Source organism: Balaenoptera ricei, chromosome 16, assembly GCF_028023285.1.
Source record: "Balaenoptera ricei isolate mBalRic1 chromosome 16, mBalRic1.hap2, whole genome shotgun sequence".
Taxonomy (NCBI): Eukaryota; Metazoa; Chordata; class Mammalia; order Artiodactyla; family Balaenopteridae; genus Balaenoptera; species Balaenoptera ricei.
In genome coordinates, this window is record NC_082654.1 from 119,500,428 (window position 1) to 119,520,150 (window position 19,723).

Below are 19,723 nucleotides of genomic sequence, written 5' to 3' on the forward strand. Positions count from 1 at the left end.
ACAGACAAGATAATGTGGTACCATCCTCTCTTTATTGGATTGGCAATGCTGAGAGTTAGCCTATCTATGTGTGAGAAACTGTTTGTGGAAATCTAAACTGCTACTCTGGGAGAGTGCAATTTGTTAAAATGTATCAAAAGTTTAGAATGCATACCCTTTGACCTGGTAATTCTAGTTTCATGGCTTTATCCCAAGAAGATAATTCAGTGTGGGCAGAGATATATCTATGAGGATTTTCCTCCTAGTGTTGCTTTTTATAATCATGAAAATTGGAAAATCATGTCCCTGCATAAGAATTGATTAAGCACATACTGGTACATCCATCCAATTTTTTTTTTAATAAATTTATTTATTTATTTATTTTTGGCTGCATTTGGTCTTCATTGCTGCATGCAGGCTTTCTCTAGTTGTGGCAAGCGGGGGCCACTCTTTGTTGTGGTGCACAGGCGTCTCACTGCGGTGGCTTCTCTTGTTGCGGTGTGAGGGCTCTAGGCACGCGGGCTTCAGTAGTTGTGGCAGGCAAGCTCAGTAGTTGTGGCTCACGGGCTGTAGAGCGCAGGCTCAGTAGTTGTGGCGCATGGTCTTAGTTGCTCCGCAGCATGTGGGATCTTCCCAGACCAGGGCTGGAACCCGTGTCCCCTGCATTGGTAGGCGGATTCTCAACCACTGCACCACCAGGGAAGCCACATCCATCCAATTTAAGGCTACATACCCATTAAAAATGATGAGCTCATGAATTTTCACATGAGATTGACAAGGAAAGATTACAAAATATCTATATCATATCATCCTATTTCTTAAAATAAATATAATACACATGTATAATATTAAATGTAGCAATATAAAAGATATGACTTTATTTTATGTACATATTTGACTACATAGAAAAATATCTGGGAAAATGTTTATCTAAATGTTAATAGTTTATGGGATTTTGTGATTTTAGTTTTTTAAAAATATTTTTACTATTTCATATTGCTGATCTCTTGTAAGATGATTCTGTTTATTTTTATGATCAAAAAGCAGTAAAATCATTTTCATTGGTGAGGAAATTACTATGACAGGGAACATGTTCCTTACAATATTTAGAAAATACTATTATTCACGAAATCATATATGATTGCCCAGAATTGGATGACTTCCTTTAAACTCTCACATCACATTATGACACTTGTATAAATTAAAATTAGATTTTTAAGTTATTACCTTCTGTTAGATTATACACTCCATGAAGTTAGGACATTTACTTATTTAACTGACTTTCCAACAGTTCTTAACATAGGGAAGTACTCAGCAAACATTTATTCAGTTGAACCAGTTGGACTTATGCAACCGTTTTTTAAAAATCATAATATTTATACAAATACTAATAAACTGGAATTTTCAAAGATCCTAAATTTTCAAATCATTCTGGTTTCAAAAACCAAACTCTGCATGCTGAATAAAACAAAGCAGAAAGATGAGTTTATTGCAGGGTTTTCAACCTGCAAGCCAGGAAACTCAAGACCACAGGAACAATGAGTTCTGAGTTGCTCACAGACTAAGGGATTTTTATGGGAAAAATACATAAGTTATTTGGCTTTTTCAGCTGATTTGTTGCCTAGTGGTCTTCTTATTTGGATCAGGGTAGCTGAGTTAGGAAACAAGAGAATCCAGAGATGGCATGAACAGACTTGGTATTTGGGTATTGGCTAGTGTCCTCTGCTAATTTCTAAGAGCTGTGAGGTTAGGTTAAGATTCATTTTTGCGCCTGTGTTGACTGACTTCATTTTGTCCTTGACATAAGTGACTCCATTTTGGTTTGGTTCTACACTAGTTAAAAAGGGAAAGACGTATAAATTGGCCATTGCATAAATCTCAAGAATAATTTTTACAATAGTTATGATTTTCATTGGTGTTCTCAGAATATTGAAGAAAGAGATTTAAACTGTTTCAAGTTAATTAAAATGCACCTAAAAGAGCTCTAGAGTTCAAAGAATGTACAGTCAAACCCCTTATACACAGCATTTCTCTCCAGCAAAAAAAAAAACTAGAAATGTCTGTTTTCATCCATAACTCTCTTCAAATAGCACAAGCTCAGTTTTTTAAAAAAATGATTTTTGAGTATATCTGGGATGAAAGAAAAGCAGAAATGTTTTCCTGATAATTGTGTGTCATTCTGTTCCCTTTCTGTATTTTCTCTAATGTGCATCTATGATGATCAAGAACATTTTCTAATTTTGTAAATGATCAGCATGACTCAATAAAAAATAAACCAAAATAATTTTGAACACCTAACTGGTAGTATTTTAAAATATTCCTTGAGCTGGAACAATTAGATGTTTGAATTACTTACTCTGAATGCTAATGTATGAATACTTTTCTCCTGTTCCACATTCATCTCTCTATATATAAACTATTTAAATCACAGTATAATTATAGAATATGTTAGTAGAAGGAAGGCAGAGTGTTTTATCAATGCCTGTAAGCATCATTTACATTAGCATCTGTTACAGAATTGGTCTTCAATTTTATTTCTAGAGCCTTAAAATCTGTGGGTCACACAACATTCAATGTTTTTAGACTGTAATGTCATAGGACTAAAACCATTTTTCAACCTTCCTTTGTTTCAACATGCTTTTGAATGCATCTGAAGATATGGGTATTGTGTTTTTCTGGTTTCTTTAGATCCTTTCAGCTCTGGAAGTCTTGTAATGTGTTGTTGAAATTTTTCTTTCTATTTTTGTTGTTTTAAACACACAAAGTTAGCTCTTATTCATGTTTATATTACAAGACCTTTAACAATTGGCATATCAGTTCTCAAATGTTTGGTAATAAAAATATCTTTCTTGAAATATGGAAGTAGGAGATAGATCTGCCAGTGTAGCAATTGGCCTGTCAGTATTTACAAAGCAGCACTTAATGTCACCAGGTGATTGCAGATTTCTGGGCAAAAACATATCAGTAGGGGGCTACCCTCATAAGTGAATTTATTAGATATCCCCTTGTCAATTAAAAAGAAAGAATAATCTATAATATTTCTATTCATTTTATAGAATATAAAGGGAATACAACAATATTAGTTTCTTCTGTATGCTTATATAGCTAACCTGATTGTTTCAATTAATATAGAATAGACTTCAAAAGATTACTTCAGAATTTGAATTTTCAAAAGTTTTTGACAAAGCTAACCTTCTGCCAGCACACCCAGCAGGGGACTGGAGAGATACAGTGTGTCTATCCAGGGTCTAGGTTTCAGTTCAGTATAGAGGACTGTGATGGCCAGAGCCAAGATTGTTAATTTCCTCCTTCCTTCTTCTTCTTCATCTACTTCCCATTCTCCTTCTTAGGGCCTGGCTGGGAGCAAGAGGAGAGAGGGAGGGCAGCATATATCTAGGGTTGAATTTTTGACTGGCACAGCTTTGAAAATTGGTTACATGTGGGGGAAGACATGGAGAATATAAGTAAATATATCAAGAACAATGGGCTTTGTCACTATAGGAGAGGAAGGTATATAAGTAGAAAGGGGGAAGACTACAATAAGCCACATAGTGTTGGAGTTATCAGTGTGAACTCATGGGTTTTAAGATAGGTGGATGGATGGATAGCTAGCTAGCTAGACATATATAGAATAATATAGTGTAATGTAATGTAATATTTTTTTCTAATTTTGTCTGCTGAGGGGACCCAGAGCAGTGATACCTTAGTAACAATGAGCACAATAAGCAATCAGCTCTTGGTTTCTAAATACCATTGCCCAACAAAAGAAACGAAGGCTCCATAGAGAAACGTCTGACTTGGGTATGGGGAAGGAAAGAATTCGGTGGTTCTGGATTGTGTTACTGTGCTAGAAAGCAAAGAAGTATACAATGAGTGATGGGACCTTGTCCAAAGGACACAGGATCAAGCTTGAAGGGTCACCTGCTAGCCAAATGGAACATAAAAATAAATGATGATAGTAATGAATGGTCTGCTAGCTAATTTGAACTTCAGAATAACCATGATAATTATGGACCGTAACTATTTGAGTAAAATACATATCCATGAAGCATTACTGTCATAAATGCACAAATTTAAAAAATAGATATATGAGGGGAAATAGGACACATCAGTGGAATGACAGCTCATAAATCAGAAAGAATAATGAAATTAGAATATTACTATTTGGTAGCTATCATCACAATAATAATAATTGATTTAGGTGTGAGTGAACAAAGAATGCTGAAACTGAAGATGTAAGTTTGATAAGGAACTGAATATATAGTCTCAGTGTATCTTCCCACAAAAATTGTTACTAATTGTTTATTAAATAAGCACAACATGCTGAATAATTAACTTCAAAGCAGAGAAATTTAACCGATACTATCTCATCCAAATAATAAACATTAATATTAAAAGAATGCAAATTAACATTGTTGCCTCCTGATACGCTGTAATGAGAAGGATATAACATCAGTTCTGGTGCACTCCTGTCAAAAATGCATAAATCATGAGGAACGTCAGAAAAATATTCTTGGGGCTTTCCTGGTGGTGCAGTGGTTAAGAATCCGCCTGCCAATGCAGGAGACACGGGTTCAAGCCCTGGTCCGGGAAGATCCCACATGCCACAGAGCAACTAAGCCCGTGTGCCACAACTACTGAGCCTGCACTCTAGAGCCTGCGAGCCACAACTATTGAGCCCACATGCTACAACTACTGAAGCCTGTGTGCCTAGAGCCCGTGCTCCCCAACAAGAGAAGCCACCACAATGAGAAGACCGCACCCCGCAACAAAGAGCAGCCCCTGCTCGCCGCAACTAGAGAAAGCCCACGCGCAGCACCAGAGACCCAACGCAGCCAAAAGTAAATAAATAAAATTTTAAAAAAAAGAAAATATTCTTAAAAGTTACTGTTCTAGGCTCTTCAAAAATGTCAAGTTCAAGGAAAATAAGGAAAGACTGAGGAACTCTATTATAAACTGCAAGAAACTAAAGAAACACTTAAATACAAAACATGCTTCTGGATTGGATCCTGGACTTACAAATGACATTATTAGGATAACTGGCAAAACTCTATTGCAGTCTGGGGATTATATGGCAATATTAGATCAAAGTTAATTTTAATAGCTGTTCTTTGGCTGTATAGGAAAGTGTCATTGTGCCTAAAAGCATATTGAAGTCTGATGAGAAATGCAGCATTGGTCTGCAGCTTTATCTGATGGTTCTATCAGTGGTTCTACAGGAACTCCATGGATTATTTTTATAACTTACGTGAAAATTAGAAGTTATTTCAAAAAAAAGTAAAACAAAAAGCAATTTTGATCAAAATTCTATGTAATATTTTAAAAATCTTAATGTCTGAATCATGGAAACCCTGAGAATGTTGATGTGGGCCATTAGGAGAATCTGCTTCCACATGTTCTGGCTCCCTTTTCTTTGGATTTTGTTACATAATTCTGCCCAAGGCAGCACAGTGTGTCATTCATTCACTTAAGGATGAAACCCATATAAAATCCAGTGTTATAAATTTCTCATTATCTTCCTCTTTTCCCTGTTGTATTGTGGAGGTTTCTAGTACTCACCTAATGTCTTATTTCCCCTTCTGATTATTCCTGTTTTAAGATAGGAACATCAGTCACCCTCAAAATACTGATTTTTATTGGAGTCAAAGTTGGAACTTAAATTGATTTTTGCAGGAAAATTTTGATTAGTACTTAAGAAATGAAGCATTCTGGTTAACCAAAATTTGCTTTTTTTTTTTTTTTGACATTAGATTTTGTGAAAAATCTTATTAGTACCTCTTCCTGACTTTGGTAAAAAATAAAAAATGAAAAAGAAAGTGAGGAAAGATGAAAAGGAGGGAGGCAGGAGAAAGAGAAAGAAGTGGAAAAGTCAATAGAAACTTGGCCCATCCCTAACATAGATCCCAGAAGTTGCATTTTTTAAAGTTACTAACGTAAAGTCATTTGACTACAACTGAAACAATCCCACACATTTATGGGCAACCGATCTTCAACAAGGGTGCCAAGAATACACAATTGAGAATGGATAGTCTCAACAAATGGTGTTGGAAAAACTGGATATTTACAAGCAAATGGGTGAAATTGGACCCCTATCTTACACCATACATAAAAATCAACTCAAAGTGGATTAAAGACTAAATGTAATACCTGAAACTGTAAAAGTCTTAGAAGAAAACATTGGGGAAATGATATTGATCCTGGCAGTGACTTCATGGCTATGATGCCAAAAGCACAGACAAAAAAGCAAAAATAGACAAGTGGGACTACATCAAACTGAAAAGCTTCTGCACAGCAAAGGAAACAAAACAGAGTGAAAAGGCAACCTATGGAATGGGAGGAAATATTTACAAATCATATATCTGATAAAGCATTAATTACAATATAAGAAACTCCTATAAATAGAAAAAAAAAAGCAACCTGATTTAAAAGTGGACAAGGAACTCGAACAGATATTTCTCCAAAGAAGACATACAAATGGACAGTAGGTATATGAAAGATGCTCAACATCACTAATCATCAGAGAAATGCAAACCAAAACCACGTTGAGCTGTCACCTCACACCTGTTAGGAAGGTTATTATTAAAAATTTAATAACAAGATTTATTTATGTGAAGAAATTGAAACTTTTGTATACCGCTGGTGGGAATGTTAAACAGCGCAGCCACTTTAGCAGATAATAAGGATGTTCCTCCAAAAAATTTTAAATACAACTACCATATAACCCAGCAATCCCACTTCTGATTATATAGCCAAAAAAATTGAAATCAGGATTTCAAAGAGATATCTGCACTCACATACTTATTGTAGCATTATTCACTATAGCCAATGTATGGAAACCACCCAAATGTACATCAACAAATGAATGGGTAAAGGGAATGTGGTATAGACATATAATGGAATATTATTCAGCCTTTAAAAAGAAGGAAATCTTACCATTTGCAACAACATATGGATGGACCTGGAGGACATTATGCTAAGTGAAATAAGCCAGTCACGGAAGGACAAATACTGAATGATTCCACTTATATAAGGTATCTAAAATAGTCAGACTCATAGAGAGAGCAGAATGGTAGTTGCCAGGGATGAAGGGAGAGGTAGGTGGGGAGTTGTTCAATGGGTATGTTTCAGGTGTGCAAGACAAGTAAGCTCTGGAGATCTGCTGTGCAACATAGTGCCTGTAGTTAGCGATATGGTATTGTACACTTAAAACTTGTTAAGAGGATAGAGCTCATGCTAAACGTTGCTACCACAGAAATAAATAAATAAATAAAAGAAGCAAGGGAGACACAAGAAATCTTTTGGAGGTGATGGATATGTTTATTACCTCGATTGCAGTGATGGTATAACAAGTGTTTGCGTATGTCCAAATTCATCAAAATGTATTCATTAAATATATGCAATTTTTGGTATTTAAAAGTATACCTCAGTAAAGCTGGAAAAAAATTTTAAATGGAAGTTTCAAAAAAAACAAAAAATCCAGTAAGTTGTGTTCTCGTTAGCTAGATTCCAGATTTAAAAAGCAAAGGAAGACCTTGATCTTGTATGATTCTATTATTTAAGTATCTGACTATATAATTTGCCAATTTTACTTAAGAGTGATATATAAAAGTAATTTTTATTATGTGCAAACCGATTATCCAAGCCTTACTTTCTGATTTTTTTATTACTTTTAAATCTACTGTCTGAATTCTTTATTGGCTAAAGAATCTGTAAGTATGAGCTAGAAGAAAAGATATTTAAATTAAAACAGTCTGCCTTGAGTCCCCAGGGGAGTGATGAACTAGCATTTTAATTACCAACAAATTTAATTATTCAACCCAGGTGTGAACCATCAAAAGTTTAGTGAACTCCTCTGTTTTAAGTAAGTGCTTTGCATTTGTATGAAAATATGATGCCATCCATCCATTTCTAATATAGAATGCAGATTCAGAAAACTGTCAAGACTCGTACTGTGGTTACATCACTTCAACAATTTATAAATTCCCAGAACATTGCAGCTATCAGTATTAGACTATAAAGAGGAACATGTACCACCCAAAAGTTAAGCCCATTAATAAGGGGATTTTCATCACTGCAACTTTCTACCAGTCTTTCCCTTCATTATTAGGATTTATCTAAATGCCATTTTTTGGCAGAACTATAATGAAACAAGTAATTTCTTTAATGGAAACAGATTTGTTATGTAAAGTTATAGAACTACATCTATAACCACTGCTCTGGTTGCTCTTTAAATTTAATGAAACTTTCTATTCAATAAAGCTTTCTTGGACTTGTACAGCATTCTGTTAGTCCTCAGAATAATAAGGCAAGGCCCACAAAGACACTTGGCAATTGTCAAGATTACAATTACTTTTATATTGATTTAACTCTAGTAAAATATCAGGGTATTGTTATCTCCTGGAGAACAATTTGAAAATACACTAGTGAAATTGAAATTTAGGACCAGAGGCATTTTAAAAATCTTAATTTGGACCAAATCTCCATCTTTATCATTACAGTGAATGTTTTCAGATCCTTACTGGGATGAGGTGAACCAGTTTGGAAATTTATGTTTTTATATTGGTATTTATGTTTTGCTTTATTTATGCTTTGGTATTTATGTTTTGATTCTATTTCTACATTCGCTAAGATTGATTTACCTATCTACTGTCTAGTTAGCTAGACATACCATTATAAGCAATGTATACCATTTTTAAGTAACACCAATTTTATATATCATTTACATATACTATTTATAAATACATACCACTAATAAGTAGTAAATGCATTTATCTGTTGTAATGTCTTTTGGTTTTGATTGCTTAGCCTGATAGTTCTAAAATATTCCTGTTGTTACAATATAATATAATTTTAACCTCTCTAGATTTTGGTTCATCCAGACCATGCATCTTACCAATTTTGCTTTATTTTATGATAAGATTTTATGTTGAATGTATGCCACAAAAGAAAGATTAAATTACCTATACTCTTTTTTTTTTAACCAAGAAAAAAATTTGCCACATGTGAAATCTACCTATCTTGAGTTTTGAAAACTAGAATTTTCTAATTCAGGAGAAGGACTCACTCTTTTAGATGTTTAATCAAGGGTCAGATAATGATAGAATGGGTTGCTGTAGTTACAATTTATACCAGAGTCACACTATAGTGCCCTCCTGTGGAGGTTTCATTAAAACTTTATTTTTGTGCTGATGAGAATGATTTTCAAAATAAGTGACAAAATCGTTGCATTCAAATTACTGAAGTTTGATATAGTTTGGTCATTTATTTTCATTTGTAACTAGATGTTAAATTACTTTTAAAATATAAACGCATTCACAGTTCAGAAGATTTGCAGTTCAAAATACAAATTGAGGAATGGCATCTTTTTATCTATATTTCTTCATTATTTTATTGAAATGGATTTCTTTCCTTGATTTTTCCTTAAATAATTAAATAATAAAGAGGAAAGAGAATAATCATATCCTTAACTAGAAAGATAAATTTTTCAGCTAAGACATTCTCAGATTTATGACATGAAAAAGTTTCATTGTTAGAAGCATAAAGACTATAATATTTTAAAATTACAACAGAAAAATTGACAATAAAAGTTTAGAATGTACACTCATTTATATATACAAAAAAACTGTGCAAGAGGTGACTTTTTTTTTAACTCAAGCTTTTTTTTCCCAGTTTAAGATTTAAACTTTTTCTGAGGGTAAATTAATGTCACATATTAGGTATTTATTTCAAAATAATTTGGTTTGCTTTTCCTCTCAGCTCTAAACTTTCTTTTACTCTTAATTTCAGGAGTACAGTAACGTAATTTAATTATCATATGTGGCATGCATATGCATATATATGTGTGTGTGTACAAAAAAATAAAATAAAATAAATATATATACATATATATCCCAAGACCATTTTACTCTTGGTCCACATTTATAATCAAGTTCAAGTACAAAAGTCTCAGATCAGTGGATTTAGGTGTTCTGTAGTCCCTTTTGTATTGATATTTAGTCTTTCCCTTTGGTGGCCTACTGCTTTACTACCCAACCTTTTTCATTTGCTAATGCCTGCTAACTACTCAAAACACACCTTACTTCTTTAATGGGAAATTAAACAGGTGTTAAGAACCACTAGAACCTAATTAAAACTTTTCTGAAGAAGTAAGAGAGAGAAAAAAAAAAAAAGCACTAAGAAGAGTTGAGACAAAAGCCAGAAAGCTATCTGCAGCATTTTATGTCAACAACAAATACAATGGATTTTTGTCTCCTTACATAAATCTCTTTAAATTTGTTTCCTGCAAATGGAAAGGGAAAAACACTGGTTTTTCAAAGTTTAAACATCTGTAATTACAGACTGTCAGGCAACTGGCAACATTCATAACTAGAGAAGTAAGGGGAGCTCTTTCTGAAGCAATAGCCATGATCAAAGAGATTGTGAGTAAGCTCATCCAAACTAGAAGTGTTGGACAAAATCTTAAAATAAAAACAAAAATAAGATGAGATAATGTGGATCAGAGTGGAGGATGGCATTTGTTTCCTTTAGTAAAAATAGTTTCATTAGTGAGACCAGGTGAGATTCGAACCATACTTAAGAAACTCAACCTAACCTAAAAGTAACCTTAAATTTTTAGCTGAAGCATGTCAGTACTGAGCGTCCTTCTGTGGTGAGCATTCTTCTATGTCCTAAAGAGAATCCAGGAGAAGAATGGGATTTTCCAAGGTCAGAAATATAGGGAGTTCCACTAACAAGCAACAACATTTCTCGAGCTTCCACCATGGCATAGGCCCTGGAAGTCCTCCTGAAAAAGATGAAGGCCTTGCCTTCAAGTAATTCATTTCATAGCTGTGAATGTTGTCATTGTCTGTCACCTAAGTTCCTTGCAGGAAACTTTTTATTTTAAGTCATAAATTCCTATTCCCCTCTCTACCATGTGAGCTGTGGCAAAACTGCTCTGAAGGCTTGGTGAAAGTCAAGGAAGACAAGAATAGGTAACCAAGTCAGATAAATGATGGATGAAAGGAATATGTGAGGAGGTGCTAACAGTTCTGAGTCAATCTTTCCTATAGTCCCTTCTCTTAGTTCTGAAATAATGTGGTTCAGATATCCCACCAAGGGAACCCTATCCAAACCTGACCATGTACCTGAATCACCTATAGTGCTTTTAAAAATTAACTTTTGATCCACCCCCACCCCCTGCCATAATTCTAGTTCAAGTAAGTCTAGATCGGACTTGGCATCTCTAGTTCTTAAAAGTTCCATGGTGATTTTGATGTACAAGCATGGTTGAAAACCAGCTGATTAAACTTTGTCTGCCCAGCGGGGTGTAATTTGCTGGCGTAGATTCTACCCTCTCCTCCCCCAAAGAGATAAGAATTTAGTATATATGGTAGAGTCTCTGAATTGTCTCCCAGCATCCATTCTTCCCTTTTCCCCTTAACAGAAGATTTTTAGCTGGGCACATAGTTGGCTAGGGTAGACTTCATTTCCCAGCCTCCTTTCCAGTAAATGCGTAAGTAAACTTGGCCACGAGAGTTTTGGCTGATGAGATGTAAGCAGAAGTAAAGAGTGAATCTTAACGGAATTGTCCTTAAAAGGAAGGAGTGTACCCTTCTTTTTTGCCCTTCTCCTATTTTTCTGGGTAGAATATGAAAGGGATGGCTTCACATGGAGCAATCATTTTGGACCATGAGGTAATCTCGGGAATGGAGGCCAGCATAGAGGAGCAACAAGCTAGAAAGAGCCCAGGCCCCAAAAGACTTCATACAAAGCAGAGTCAAAGTAGCAGCTTTCTTTTGCTTACTTCTGGACTTTTATAAGAAGACAAGATAAAATACTATCTTGTTAAAGCTGCTGAATTTTGAGTTTTCTGTCACGTTAACAGCTAAATGCTATCCCAGTACACCAATGTCACTACTTTACAGTGTTAACAAACAAATATTATCCATTCTCATTTTGAAAATTAAATTAAATTAAATTAGATTTAAAACATTTTTAATGATAGCCCCAGAATCAAAATGTTTTTTATAGTTTCTCTTCTCAAAATATTTGTATTTTTCATATAATTCTAACGTGAAAATTTTTGGAGTGTACATTATATTACCTAACAATTATATTGGACAGTATATGTTGTAGCAGTTTGAAACTTCTTGCAGATTATATTCAGTTAAAAGCCTCATTAATTCAAAGCCAAATAATTTAGAATTTCAGACACATCAACCTGGTCTGCACTAATAGTAAAACTTCAGTCTATAAAAGAACAAAGACACATAATGTAGACAATATTACATGGAGGCTGTTTTTAAACAGCCTGTGTTCTCTTAAGTAGGACAGGGTTTGAATTTGGCAGCATTAACTGTTTATATGCAAATGGACGTTGCTAATTATAAATGAAGTGGTTTTTTTCCTAAGTCATTAAGGTAGATCCAGAATCTCTACTTGTAACATTTTATTAACAGTTTATTTCAGTTAATGTAACAGTCTTTTTAACAGGGGTTCTGCCAGAGAACAAAGTCCTACAGAAAATGATTTAAATGATTATTAATTTTCTCAAGGATGGTACATAGCTAGTAAGAGTCTAGATGCACAGGAGAGAAGTTAGTTCATTATAAACAGTAGATGCCTTGGGCATGAGGGCTAAATTCTCTGGAAATCCTGGTTGAGAGGCTGAGAACTGCTATGACTTGGAAGTAAAGTTCTATTTAGAAAATATGCTATAAATCAGACAGCTGTCAAATTCAGAATGGCTTTCCACTCAATTCATCCAAATTAATATTTGATAGATATAAAAGTAATTTTAATTTTTCAGAAATTTGAACTCTTTTTTTATTCCATCTTTGGTAAGAACTATGATCTAAATGTTATAAAAAGCAATTGATAAAAGCAGTATTTTGAGCAAAGTAACTTGGCAATGTTATACACAACATTGTGAAATGAAAAGTGATTGGGGAACAGAAAGCTAAAGTAGGAAATTGAGAAATGTTAAAAAAAAAATAGGACTAGGATATAGCAATGGAAGTGGAAAGGAATGGACATATGTAAGAAATACTATAAAGAAAATTTAACATAGAAGTTGATGAAAATTTGGATATGAAAAACTAAGAAGTTAAGAGGAATCAAAACTTGTACAGATTTGAACAAAAGAATATAAAAGTAATTGTGCCGATATGGAGGGCCAACTGTAAATTATATGTGAATTTTTGACTGCATGAAGTGTCAGTGCCCATTACCCCTGTCTTGTTCAAAGGTCAACTGTACATTCCTACCAGCATTGCATGAGGGTTCCATTTTCTCCACATCCTAACCAACACTTGTTATTGTCTGTATTTTTTATTATAGCCATCTTGGTAGGTATGAAGTGTATCTCATTGTGGTTTTGATCTGCATTTGCTTGATGGCTAATGATGTTGAGCATCTTTTCTTCATGTGCTTATTAGCCAGTTGTATATTCTTTTTGGAAGAGAGCTTTTCTACTTTATTACAAAGAGAAGAAGCCTTTATGTGGTCAGAAAAATACAAGGTTGATTTTTTTTCCCTTCCTGTGAAACACTACTGTTCAAACTGCAAAGTGAATCATCTCAGTTCACCTCTTTATGTTCTATCACATTCACTTTGGAATGGCTGCCTTTGGCTGCTGAAAATCTAACCCTTTAGTGAAAAGGGTGACAAAGTCCCCTGACCAGCAGTTCTAGAATATCCCATTTTTACTTTGTGCTTCGATGTATACTTCCTATATATATCTCTTCTTTGGAGAAATTATTCACATCTTTTGCCCATTAGAAAAATTGGGCTATTTGTCTTTTTATTGTTGAATTGTAAAAGTTCTTTACATAGTCTAGATACAGGGTTTTTTTTTTTTTAATTTATCTATTTATTTATTTATTTGGCTGCACCGGATCTTAGTTGTGGCACGCGGGATTTTCGTTGCCCCGTTCAGGATCTTTAGTTGCGGCATGCAGGCTCTTAGTGGCGGCATGCGGGATCTAGTTCCCTGACCAGGGATCGAACCCAGGCCTCCTGCATTGGGAGCGCGGAGTCTTAACCACTGGACCACCAAGGAGGTCCCTAGATACGGGTTTTTTATCAGATGTATGATTTGCAAATCATTTCTCGCATTCTGTGGGTTGTCTTTTCACTTCATTGATGGTGTCCTTTGAGGCACAAAAGTTTTTAATTTTGATGAAGTTCAGTTTATCTATTTTTTTTCTTTTGGTTGCTTGTCCTTTTGATGTCATATCTAAGAAATCATTGCCTAAACCAAGATCATGAAGTTTTATACCTATGTTTTCTTCTAAGAATTCTGTAGTTTTATAAAACTCTTCCATTTGGGTCTTTGATCCATTTGGGTTAATTTTTGTGTGAGGCGTGAGGTGTTAGAGGTCTAACTTAATTCTTTTGCATGTGGATGTCCATGTGTCCCAGCTCCATTTGTTGAGCAGCTTCCTTTTTGAAAGCAATGGACAGTGTATCCCAACCTTACCCACCTTGGTTCCACCAGGCTGCTATGAAAGAAAACATAGCTCTTGAATCACCAAGAAATCCCAGTTCCATCTTTTTAAATCCCCCTTCACAAGTCTACCAAGGTGACTTTTCAAAAGTTTTTCCTACTTTGAACTGAGATGCTAATTTCTCTATTTTATGCTTCACTCTGTCCAAATATGTTACCTTTTCCCAGTATATGGGAAAATACCATATATGTTCCTTTTTTATTGTAAAAATTTTACAACTTTTTACGTTAGTGTTTCTTTTTTATGTCTTTGTTGGGGTTTTTTTTTTACAGATTACAACTTTCCTAGAAGTTAAGGAGGTGCCTGATAAAAGTTTGGTTATTTACACTATTGAGAGAATACTTAGTTTTTGAAATTAAAAGATGTAGCTTTATTCTCAAAAGCCACAAATAAAAGTATTTTCTTCTGACATAACTGCCAAATCTAAACAAATGTAAATTTTCATAACAAACCCTTGTAATGATTGCTTTTAGATTTAAAACTAATATCTTTAGTGATTGTGTATTACCTTCATATAAAAATAAATGTTCACTAATAATTATTCAATTGTAAAAATTTTTCCTGCCTTCCAAATTTAAAAAATTGTCAGTGTGCATTAAAAGCATGATGAAATTAAAAAAAAAAACAAAAAAGTAATTGTGCCATTGACATAATTAGAAAAGACAATTTTCATAATGATACTAAGGGTTGTGGTGACGAGTTTAGTGTTAAATACATTAAATTTAATGTGATACTAGAATAACAAAATATGAACTTCCTACAGACAGTTGAAGATTTATGGCTAGATAAGTACATTAGAAAGTAGATTGAATTGGGAGAGAGAACTCTTACATAATAGTCTTTATCTAGCCATCTTAGTGCAAGTGTGGCTTCTACCACCCACTGTGACATCATGATACAAGGTTGCATCATGATACAAGGTCATATTGTGATGTGAGTGTGTCCTTTAGGGCCAAGTCCTGGACATGTGTGAGTAGTGGTGGAGAAACCAGGTTTGAAATGTATGGAGGAAGAAGCTAGTCTATGGAAAATTCTAATAGTCATCAACTATGTAAAAAGTTATTTAAGTCTTGTAATAGGAGTTAAATGACATTTTAAGAAGGCAAATATATTTTTGAAGACTTGGAATAAAAACCCAAGTGCAAATGAAATGCAAACATTTTATTCAACAAATTTTGAATATATCATTTTAACTGTAATTTGGGCAGACTTTTGGAACGTTTTAGTTCAACAATTGAGAAATTACAACTTCTGATTCGGACTTATATTCAGAGAACCTTCTTTTGTCATTTTTAAATTGATTTATTAAAGAACTGAGAAAAATTCAAAATACAGTAGAATATGAAATAAGAGCAATGTAGAGGAGAAATTAAATCAATAGAAATTATTCTGACACCAGTGAGTAAATTGTAACCCCCCCCAAATTCAGATCATAGCAAAAGTAGTAATTCAATAAGACGAAAAAATACATTTTAAATAGAAGCAATGAATAGGCTAGATTGCTTGATAGTCCAGTTAGTGAAGAGGAGTGAATCACATCAACACGTTGTAAAAAGATTTTAATTTCTTGCCTTTTTACAAAAAAATACTAATATCATTGAAGATAACATCAAATGTATAATATTCCTCTACAGTGGAGACATTGACACAAATTGGTTAATGAGTGCCATCTTTATAAGGAGTAAGATTATTTTAAATTGTTCACTGCCTAAGAGAACCTGAAAAGAACCTTAAGTCTTACAGTTCATATATGGAGGAAACTTGCCACAGGTTTTTTGAAATTTGACATCAATCCTAAAATGCACATGATATTACCAATAATGAGTTGTGAAGCTGAAATTTTTCTAAACTATATCAATAGTAATAACAATTTCTATTAACCCAGCTAGAGGAAAGATTAAATAATCTTTCTAGTCTTTCTGTGGAAAATAATATTACAAAATGTTTGTCATATGAAGAGCTGGTTGGAGTATGAAGCCCAAGAAATAAAGCGAACTGTATTATAGATATAGGTCAAGCAGTTGACAATTTTTAACTTATTTTAAAATTTTGTGATACTTGTGGAATTTGTCAGCTTTTTAATATATCTAATTTGTTGTTAATTCCTTAATCATTCTATGTATTCACTTGTGTGATTTCTGTACATTCACTTGTATACACGATTTTTTTCATAATTCAGCTTCAGGCTCCGCAAAGCCTGCTCTGGCTGTTCCTTGTACCTGGTTCTGACTGGGCAGGCAGAGAAGGGAGACGAGTGAGAAGATGACGGCTCTGGTCTGGGTGGCTTGGAAAGGGTAGTGGCAGGAAAGGTAGGGAGAAGTAGATTCCAAATATATTTCAGAGCAGATCTGGCCGGAGTGGCTGAAGCGTTGGATGTAAAGGGTGAGGGAAAGGGAGGAACCAAGGATGCTGTGCACCCGGGCCCCCGCCCCCCTGATCCTGATTTGAACAGTTGGGTGGATATTAGCACCGTTACCTGGAAGCCTGGAGAAGGAACAGGTTTAAGGGAAGAAATATAGAGCTCTTTCAGACATGCTGAGTTTGTCCTGATTTCCTCACTGTACTACACTGCCTTTCCATGATGCTTCTACCTTATACTGTAGTCACGCCCACATTAGACTATAAATTCAAAGAGGGCAACAACTGACTCTTCTTTGCCCTCGTGAGCATAAAATTTTCACTCAACTGAATTTAACATGTGTTGCACCAACTGTATGCAAGATGCTTTACCAGAGCTATTTTTAAATTTTTAAATCAAACTCTACCTACAAAAAAAATGCAAATCGATAAGAACCCAGGTTTAGAATGAAACACAACAGGGTTAGCACCTTAGTTCTGTCACCTGCTAATTGTGGGCTCTTTGAACAATAGCATAACCTCTCAGAGCCTCTTGTTCCTCATCTGAAAATGAGAATGATTATCCTCACCTCGTAGGATTACCACAAGTAAAAATAGAACAGTGTATACAAAATGCTTATCACAGTGCCTAGCATACATGAGCACTCAATAAATGCTAGGATGCACTTGCATTTGGTTTTCTTGCCAATACAGATAATATCTACAGCACAGCCATCACAAAGTCAGTGTACTAGACAACGTTAAGAGAGAGAAGTTACATTTTCAGCCTAAGAACATATCTTAAATAATTTCAGGAGGAGATAATAGGTTTCTGAACTCTTCCAGTCCCAAAAAGGGGGAGGGGGACTAAAAGGCGCTGTGAGCAAAAATAGAATGAATTTACCCAATTCTTTGCTGCACTATTTAACCTCTGCTTTCTTAATCATATGCACAGCAGGGGAAAGGATGTGCTAAAACAATTCATGTGTCATGAACAAGCAGCCACAGATTTTAGCTCAAAAATCACACTTGGAAAACCACCAGTTGGAAGTAAAGTAATAAGGCCAAATTTATTTTTTTAATTGAGTCTTGAGTTACAAGCAACCCTTTAATTACATTAATCAAGCAGCCTTCCTCTCAGCAAATGATGAGGGAAATACATTGTTCTAACTTTTGCTAAACTTGTTTTAAAAATTGCTGGGTATTATTTGGACATATGGAAAATAAATCCCTTGATTTCTTTTTTATTTTTTTCTGCATCATTTCAGTGTAGCTATAGCAAAAGACAAATATACACTTGCTTCTAGACATGATTTACTCTAAAAGACTATAAATCACATTTTAAATTTAAAACCTTTACAACATTTAAATATTTAAAACATTAGCACCCCTCAAACAAAATTTCATTTTGTCATTGTTAGACTTTAACATGATAACTCTTATTTCCATTGTTCTCATTTTTGACTCTTTGATATATGTTCCCACAAAATCCCCAAGAAAATGGGCTCTACCAATTGGATGATTGTCAGTCAGAAGGTTACTTGCCCCATGTGACAGATGGAAAACCTGAGGCTTACAGGAAATTAAATGACTTAACTGTGCAAGCTGGAACTAAACCTAGGCCTACTTGACCCTAACTTTCGCCAACACCACGTGCATCTCCTGTCCTGTAATGCTCTCCTACTCTTTATGCTTTTGGACTTGCACTTTCCCAGTCTGTACATCTGTCTGTCTTTCTGTATGGGATTCTCTCTCTCTGTCAACCGCATCTGCATGCTGACTCCTATTTATCCTTCAAAACTTAATACAGGTACCATCTCCCCTTTACAGTTTCCCTGAATCTCTTCCTCTCTTGCCTCCCACCAGAATGAAGTAGCTGTCTTTCCTCTCTACTTCTAGAACACCCTACATATACTTCTAGCAGTTATTTCACTCTGCAAATTATCTTGTATGTCATCCCTACCAAGAACCCCATGCACACTCTAGATTGTGACCTCCGAAAGTAGAGGAATATTTGATGATCATCCCTGAATACCCAGGGCTAAGACAGTGCTGGTTTATAGTGCATACTCAGTAAAGGCACACTCAAAATGATTGTATAATTGAGAACTTTAAAAACATAGAGTGCCTTACTTGCTGAAAAAATTATGAAAGTTTTAAGGAGGACCTGGGAGTTTAGCTGAACTTTTGAAGATATATAGGATTTATAGAGGAGAAAGGAATGTTAAAATTTAAAGCAAGTGATTTGTAATAATCCCTGAATCGAAAATTTCCAAAATATAACATCGTTAAAGGAAACGTCAAGAAATTTAAATTATATTTCTGTCATTGCCAGAATGCGATGAAATTGAGAATGTAATAAAATAATATTTTACAGTAAGAGCCCTAAGAGTATACATTAAATGTTTTCTTTTCTGGTCTTTAAAAATGATTATTGCTGTGTAATTTACATTTTGTTCAAGTAAGTAACAACAAACATGGCATCTTTTCAATCAGTATCACCAAGCAGCCCAGCACCAGTTCATTTAATCTAATATTTCATAAATGAAACTTGTTTGAGCCAGATAGTTCTTCTCAGATAACTAATAACAATCTTGGTTCGTGGTGAAACAAAACTAGCCCTTCCGTAGGAGGCACTCCTGTGTTGCACTGGCCTATCAGCCCTCCTCACGGTAGGAGGCACTGAAGAGTCAGAGCTGATGTCCTCAGAAAGGAGGCGCCATTAGCCCTGGTATTCACTGCCATACAACAATCATAAACCAGCATCTAAGAATAAATACATAACCTTAAGTGTCTTACTAAGAGAATGGAGCTTGAAAAGCCCAGTAATTCAATAAAGTTGAAATAAAATATGGTAAACATTTTGGAAGGGAGGTGCTGTGGTCTGAGTTTTTATTTCTAAATGCACACCTATATTC

At 34.6% G+C, this 19,723-nt stretch overlaps 1 protein-coding gene across 4 annotated transcripts in view; it reads left to right on the forward strand.

Annotated features, from left to right (window-relative positions):
• The window catches only part of CABCOCO1 (ciliary associated calcium binding coiled-coil 1), a 144,916-nt gene that overhangs the window by 91,800 nt on the left and 33,393 nt on the right, over positions 1-19,723 (forward strand). The gene's annotated exons all lie outside the window — the stretch shown is intronic.